The sequence below is a fragment of the Musca vetustissima genome, unplaced genomic scaffold, assembly GCF_032173495.1.
Source record: "Musca vetustissima isolate MV318-11 ecotype Yass unplaced genomic scaffold, APGP_CSIRO_Mvet_v1 utg34481, whole genome shotgun sequence".
Taxonomy (NCBI): Eukaryota; Metazoa; Arthropoda; class Insecta; order Diptera; family Muscidae; genus Musca; species Musca vetustissima.
The window spans coordinates 71,214-79,027 of record NW_026881151.1 but is presented as its reverse complement, the minus strand read 5'-3'; positions in this window follow the sequence as shown (position 1 = coordinate 79,027).

Sequence of the window (7,814 nt, the reverse complement as noted above, 5' to 3'; positions counted from 1 at the left end):
ATAGACAATATAAGGCCTATAGGACTTCTGTAGACAAAATAAGCCTTCATAACCTATAAAGACTACAAAATGCTCATATGGGCAATAGAAGGCCTCTAGATAGCCAATAGAAGGCAATATAAAACCTGTACACCTTCTATGGACAACTTAAGGCCTCTGGGGATTTTGTGCAGAATAAAAGATCTCTGGGATGTTTGTGGTCTATAGAAAACCTCTGGGGCTTCTGTGGAGAATAAAATGCACCTAAGCCTTCTGTAGAGTGTAGAACACCTCCAGGCTATCTAAAGGCAATAAAGGCCTTTATACTTTTTAAAGACAATATGAAGCATCTACGCATATATGCGACAATAAAGGTATTTCAGGCCTTCCATAGGGCTTCTACTGGCACTCTATGTTTACTCTCAGGGTAAAGTTTAATAAAAAAGATTAATACCTTATAAATATTATGAAATACCTCTATGGGCAATACAAGGCCTCTAGCCATGCTGAAGGCAATAGACGTTTCCAGGCCTTCTATAGACAAGTTAGGCCAATGGTACCTTTGGTGGAGAAAATAAGGCCTCTGGGCCTCTGTGGATTATAGAAAGCCTCTGGGCATTCTGTGGCGAATGGTAAGCCTCTGAACCGTATATGGAGAATAAAAAGCATCTGAGTCTTACATGGATAATAAATGGCATCTAAGTCGTATAGAATAGGTGGCCTCTATGATATCTATTGGCAATAGAAGACATAAAAGGCGTTGCTCTAATTTAAATACACATAAATGTCTTCTATTATTTCTAAACGTCCCTATAGAAAACCTGAGAGCCTTCTGTGGAGAATAGAAGGTCTCTGAGCCTTATATGGAGAATAAACTGCATCTAAGCCTTCTGGGGATAATGGCAGCCCGATAGAGCTTCTAACGGCAAAGAAAGGAATCTCCTCTAAAAATACCTACAAATCTTTATATTCCATATTTAAGCGTGATTAACCGAGCATGATATTCTACGTTTCGAAAAAAGAAGATTGGAGAGGGGGAGATTTGGAACAAGAAGGAGCTTTTTTTTTGAAAATCTGTTAGTGACAATTATAGACTTGTCTATGAAATCCTCAAATATTCCCAGAGATCTTTTGGGTCCAGTGTTGCCGTTTAGGACATTTCGCAGCAAATTTTAGTCCGTATAAATCCACGCTTCATATAGTCCTTGAAAAAAATATTCTTTAAGAAATCCACGCCTATTAAAGACTTCGGAAAAACATTCTTTAAGAAATCCACGCCTATTAAAGACTTCGGAAAAACATTCTTTAAGAAATCCACGCCTATTAAAGACTTCGGAAAAACATTCTTTAAGAAATCCACGCCTATTAAAGACTTCGGAAAAATATTCTTTAAAAAATCCACGCCTATTAAAGACTTCGGAAAAATATTCTTTAAAAAATCCACGATAGTTGGTCATTTCGGCCCATTCTCATGCTAATATTTTAGGAGAATTTAAAATTTTCATAGTTGGTCTTAAAATCTGATTTTGGTCCCTCGAATTTTGGTCCATAGGCGTTTAGATAGCAAGCCTCGATTTTTTTGGCTTTTAATTTTAACAAAAATTATGTTTACTTCTTGTATGTTTACCTTGTAACCCACTGTGCAATCATCTCCACCATGTAAGTATATCCATTAGAAGTCACTATGCTCTTAAGAAAAAAAACGGAACACTTGAAGCCCCTACCCTTGAACAAACTGCAAAAAGAAACACACACACTCACACATTTTCATTGTTATTGATGACAAGCTACTACCATGAACGGTTGGCTACCTCTTGAAAGCCATAACTCTTGGTAACTTCACACCAAATCAAATGAAATGAAATCAGTCAAGACGACGAAGAGGACAAGGACAGCCAAGAAAAACAAACATATCACACACTTGGAGGCGATGCCTTTGAACTCTCTTAGCCATATGATGATGGCCATCATCATCTTCGTCGTACGCTGATATTATTACATCAGAAGGTCATTTATTTCGCTGTCATTGCTCCGTTAGTTGTAGCTGCAGCTAACAGCTTCGGAGCATGAATGAAAAACGATACAAAATCAAGAAATCAGAAAAATCAAAAAGAGAGAAGTGTTAAAAAGTGTAATTTTTTATTATGTCACTATGAAGTGACAATCTCCACTTAGGAGGATGTGTGTGTTTGACACACTGTGAACAAATTTTCTTAGAGTTTTCAAAATCCTTCTTCTTATACTTGAAGACTTCTTGGTCATCTAAACTCAATAGAAGAAGTCAAATTTATTTTCTTACAATGATCAGGAAGCGGATCATTGTAAGAAAATAAAGAGGCCTCTGAGTCTTCTAAGGCCTCTAGACCTCTTATAAACATTGCAAGCCTTAGGGCTCCAATGGAGCTCTCTGTTCTTCTTCTTCTTAAGATTTGTAATGACAGTAGAACATCATCCAATTAGGTAGTATTTGAGAAAAAGAAGGATTGTAGATCATAGAAAATATAAAGAGGTTTCCGAATCTTTAAATACCTCTCGACCATTTTATAGACAATTAAATACATTTAAGCCTCTTAGGAAGCAGAGGTCTTCAAAGCCCATAAAACATCTAAATCACTTTTAGATATAAAATCATTTTTTTTCTATAGAGAATTGTCGATAAAATGGCTTGAGGCCCTCTTATATTTGTAAAAGACCAACACTTATTTGTGGTAAATCAACACCTTTCTTGGAGCATACAAGGCCTGTAATGGCCAATACATTTTAACAGCCAAAGTTTTGGTAGTATTTTTGTCTATGGAAAACAGAGAGGTATTCACTCCTCTGAATACACATTGTGGTCCTAAATCGTTTGAAGACTAATCAAAAGTTGCAAATCCCTCTTTTTTAAGCTCCCTTGCCATTTTTGCTCTTTTGGGCAAACGAAAGCTTCCGAATCACTTAAAGAATGAAAATAATCACCTGAATCTTCGAAGACCGATAGTCCTTCTAAAGACGCCAGAAGGGTCTCTCCTTTATAGGCAATAACAATCATCAAGGAATCAAAAATCCTCCAGGCTTTCTTATAGGAAATTTAAGGTGACTGGAAGTTCTAAAGAGTAGAAAAAAAATCTAGGTCTTCTCTGTAGACCTTCTGTAGGAAGTAGAGCACCTCAAGGTTCTCTTAAGGCAATAGAAAACTTCTAGACAATATATGTAATCCATCTAGGCTTTCTAAAAACAATTCGACATCTATTCAGGTCCTCTAAAGCCAATAGGATGCCTCTACCCGTATATAAAGCCAATTGAAAGTCTATAAGCCTTCCGAAGCCTTCTTAATACAATAAAGGTCTTCTAGACAAATCTATGGAGAATCAGAACCTCAATAGAAAGTCTTTAGCCATTCTGAAGGCAATATAAGCCACGTAGATCTTCTTTAAGGCCTCTGGGACCTCATGTTGAAAATTGATTTTCTCTGGGGCTTCTGTGGAGAAGGGAAAGACTCGGAGCCATCTGCGGAGTATAGAAAATGTCTAGGAATTCTGTGGGAGGCTTCCAGGTCTTTTATGAATAAGAAATAACATCTATATCTTCTAAAGGCAATAAAATGCCTCTAGATATTATATACAAACGATAGAAGTTGTCTGGACTTTCTGCAGACAATTGGACCTTCCATAGGCAATATAAGATATTTGGAGCTTAGGCCTTTTAAAGACACTCGAGTTCCAATATACACCAGAGGTCCGTTTAGAGTTTAGTTGTCACCTGAATTTCTAAGAATCTTAGGAAACCTTTGTGTCTCCTATGAACAGGCTTCTGGTTTATACCCAAATCCGGGTAGAGGTGTGGCTCGGTGTGGAGTTGCATTACAACTGGGTGTCTGACTCATAGAAAGGTAGGAGTTTTAGATGGGCTACGCTCCTCATCCAAGGAGGTGATCGCGCCCAAATACGTGCGATCGATTGGTACCTGCATTTTGGTGTGGGGGCGTTGGTTGACGTTTTGTATTAACTGGTGTTTACAGCACCGTAAGTTAAGACCGCAAGGTAGGTACCCACGTACTCTAAGCATCTCTGTCTGTAGAAGGACTTCTATTATTTATAAACGATAGAAAAAATACGAAATTTTATAGAGAGGATCCTTCAGTATTCTATAATCCATAAACACCTTAAACACTATGATGTCCATATTTGGAGCCTAGAGAAATTTATTATTCTCTGGGGCTCTTATAGTTATCAAAAGAGATTAGATTAGTGTCCTATTTACACTAGAAAACTTGGTCCTATATATACGGTAAAATATTTTTTTATCGACCGCAGAAGCTTTTATAGACCTAACGATCAAATAAAACCTCAAGTGTCCTATTTACACTAGAAAACTTGTGGAACTTCCATTGACCTCTGGGTTTTCGATAGACTTCTAGGCCTTCTGGTTCTTCAATAGGCGTTGCATAAACTCTTGGTCTTCTAGTAAAGCTAGAGGTTCATTGGAAGACCTCTATGTATCCTACAGGTACCCTGAGTCTTGTGTATACGATAAAACAACGGCGAGCCTTATCAAGACCTCTAGGCATTCTATAGTTATTAAAATACCCCTCAGCTTTTCTCTCCGTCTGCATACCCGTATATACGGTAATATACATAAGGGGAGATCTGCATTTTCTATAGTCATTAGAAGATCTATGCTTTCTGAATAGAAGTTTTTTGGGTCTTCTATAAGTAGTGAAATAAATATTGGACCATTAAACCTTGTATTCCGTTTGGAGTTCCATAGGCAATAAAATACATCAGAATCTTCTATATCTATAAAAGAACCCAGCAACTTATATATCATATAATTCGTGAGTCTATTATATAAACATCTGGATCCTCTGCAGATTTTTGTAGAAAGTAATGTCCTTTTATAGGTGCTAGAAGGCCGTGGGTATATTAGGTGTCTTTTATACTCCGTAGAAAAACTTATGGGCCGTAGATGATCTCCTGCATGTCTATTGACACTATAGCACATATCGTCCTTTCTTTTTTTAGACCGACCTTATCGGAATTGTAAACCGCATGGCCCTATCGACTGTAGGTCTTTTTTGACATTATAGATAAAGCCGGTGACTTCATTTTGATCCATAAGTCTTCTAATGTCACGTTTACGTTATCTGAGCCTTCAACAGTATTTAAGAGGCATCTGGATATTGTATATAAAAGACCTCTGGACCTTTTATGGTTTTCCTGTGGAGGTTTGTAGTCTGAGTCCTAAATAAGCAGTTCAAGGATTCTGGGCCTTCTATAAACACCACATGACTATTGACGGTTGAAGAGCTCAGGATTTCATGTAAACCGTAGAATACCTTAAAAACAGCCAAAATATCCTGCATCATTGAATTAAGTGCATCAACTCCGATATCTTGGATGGCCTTAGAATTTTAATGTGTTGGGTATATTCTTCTATGAGCTAGAATTTATAAGAGGACATTTAAACAAATCTGTGACTTTATGATCTTCCGCCGCAGTTGTAGGCTTCCGTTATATGTTTTGGTAGGATACCAAGCTTATTCTGAGTCTTCTGTATTAACCAGAGGACCATTGTCGTTTTCGAACAGTTTAAATAACACAAGTTCTTTAATGAAGTGCATTAACATCGCGGTCTTGGGTAGTTTTAGGATTTGGAGGCGGATTAGGATTCTTTATACGATACCAGATTAATAACTCTGAGACTTTTCTGGGTTTTGTATATGCAACGGAAACCCCTTGGGACTTCTAAATTCAGCTGAAAATATCATGGATTTCTGTAATGGCCTCTGTGTGTTCTAGAGGTATTCAAGAACCACTAATCCTTCTCGGGTCTATTGACACTACAGGCTATCATTGGGTCTCTAAATGATCTCAGAATTTTTTATAGGCTCTAGTAAGCCTTTAGCACATTCAGTCTTAAATATACCTTGGAAGGATTCTTGGTCTTCTATATGTACAGCCTATCCTTGGGAATATCTTTGAATACCCCAAGATTTACAATAAGCATCAGAACGTCATTCGTAATTCTAGATCCTTGAAGCCATCTGTGTTTTACAAAAAGAACCGACATATTTGCGTCCTCTGTAGATCTCTGAAGCTTCAATAGAAACTTGGCGTATAGTCTACATTTCAAATTTCTCCCACTGTGCCCCACCACTTTCCTAATAATGATGATTTTAGCTGCCTGAATGACTGACAACAATTTTGTGTGGTTTTCGAAGTCGAGTCGTATTAAATTTAACGAATAGAATATAATGCTTATTGACTTCTTGTGTTTTAGATTTTTTCCTGCTGAACATTATTTGTGTATATGTGCACTTGAGTGAGAGTCAAATGTGAGTGTGTGTGAGTATATATGTAAACAAAGAATAGTTGTCACTTTTGTCAATTTAGTCCTTTGGGAGGAAATTTGCAAAGTTTTCATCATGATGATGACGATGATGATGATTTGTTTACTTTTATATCTGACGGCATAGACAAACAAAAAACCACAAATGACAACAAAAACCAATACACAGAAAACTACCGCACACACACAGACGGCACTCACACATACATAGAAACTAATACACACATTGTGATATTATGAAGTGATACATTCATCATTTTGTAACAATGATACCATTTGCTGGATATTGGCATTCTCTTTGTGTGTGTGTGTTTGTGTATTTTCTAAGGACATGAAGGATATCGTTGTCGTTGTTGTGTGTCGTCTTTCTTTGCTTGATGTCCTTATTGAAGGCATGGCAAATAGGAGAGAGTAAAAAAAACACACTACCATTTATTATTTTTCTTTCTTGGTTGATTTTTTTTTTCATTCAAAAACTACACTATTTCCCCATTACCTCTGCACACACACCCATGTCCACATCCTTTATCGAATGTATGTCATTGCATGTGTCTTTTGATTTTTTTGTTTTTGGTTTCAGATTCGATTTTTTATTGATTTGTATTCTCTCTTTTCTTGATTTTTTTGTTTTTTGATGTTGATTTGTTGCTGTGTGTTTGTTTGTTTGCCGTTCCTTTTCGTCACCCATGGATGCAACTGCTGCTGTTCATCACTGCTGTTGGCTGACTCACAGGAATACCCCCAAACTTCCTGTAGCCGATTTTCTTCTTCATATTTTTTATTTGCAATTGTTCTAACTGCCAGTTCGTTGTTGTGGGGGTTTCATTTTTCTTCTGTCTCTCTAAAAACCAATTATTTTAAAAGGCCTTCAGTCATCCAGCAAGCCAGCCAGCCGCACACACACGTTGGACCATAAAATGTGGCACAATGGTGACAATGGCAGTTATTGTTGGTGTGTCCTATAAAAATATATATACCTACCTGTAGTATATAAATATATATGAATACATATATATGTATATTTATAAAAAATAATCGAGAACATAACCCATTTGTGGTATTTTTTCCATTGTTGCAACAAGCATGTGTTATGTTGATGTTGTTGTTGTTTTCAGGACAGTTTGAAGAGGTATTACAGGTGTTTTGTATGAAATATAGTGGGGGAGGATTTATGTCTTACAAACTCACCAATATTATGGTACATGTGTTCGGTCATTAGTTTACATCATAACAAAGTAATCACATTTGCCCTCATATAGAATGTACAGTGGTCGGCATAGTTACATTTTTGGTTATTTTAAAACTGTACTAGAAAGCTTTAATATGCATCATAACCTATGGACCACGTTTAAAATAAACTACTAAAAAATAATACCTTGTTCTTCTATTGGTATTACAAGTCTTCTTGGATTTCTATCGACATTCAAAAACTGCTACTTCTTCTGTTTCAAATAGATAACCACTAGGTCTTGTATATACCACAGACGACTAATATTGAGACTATA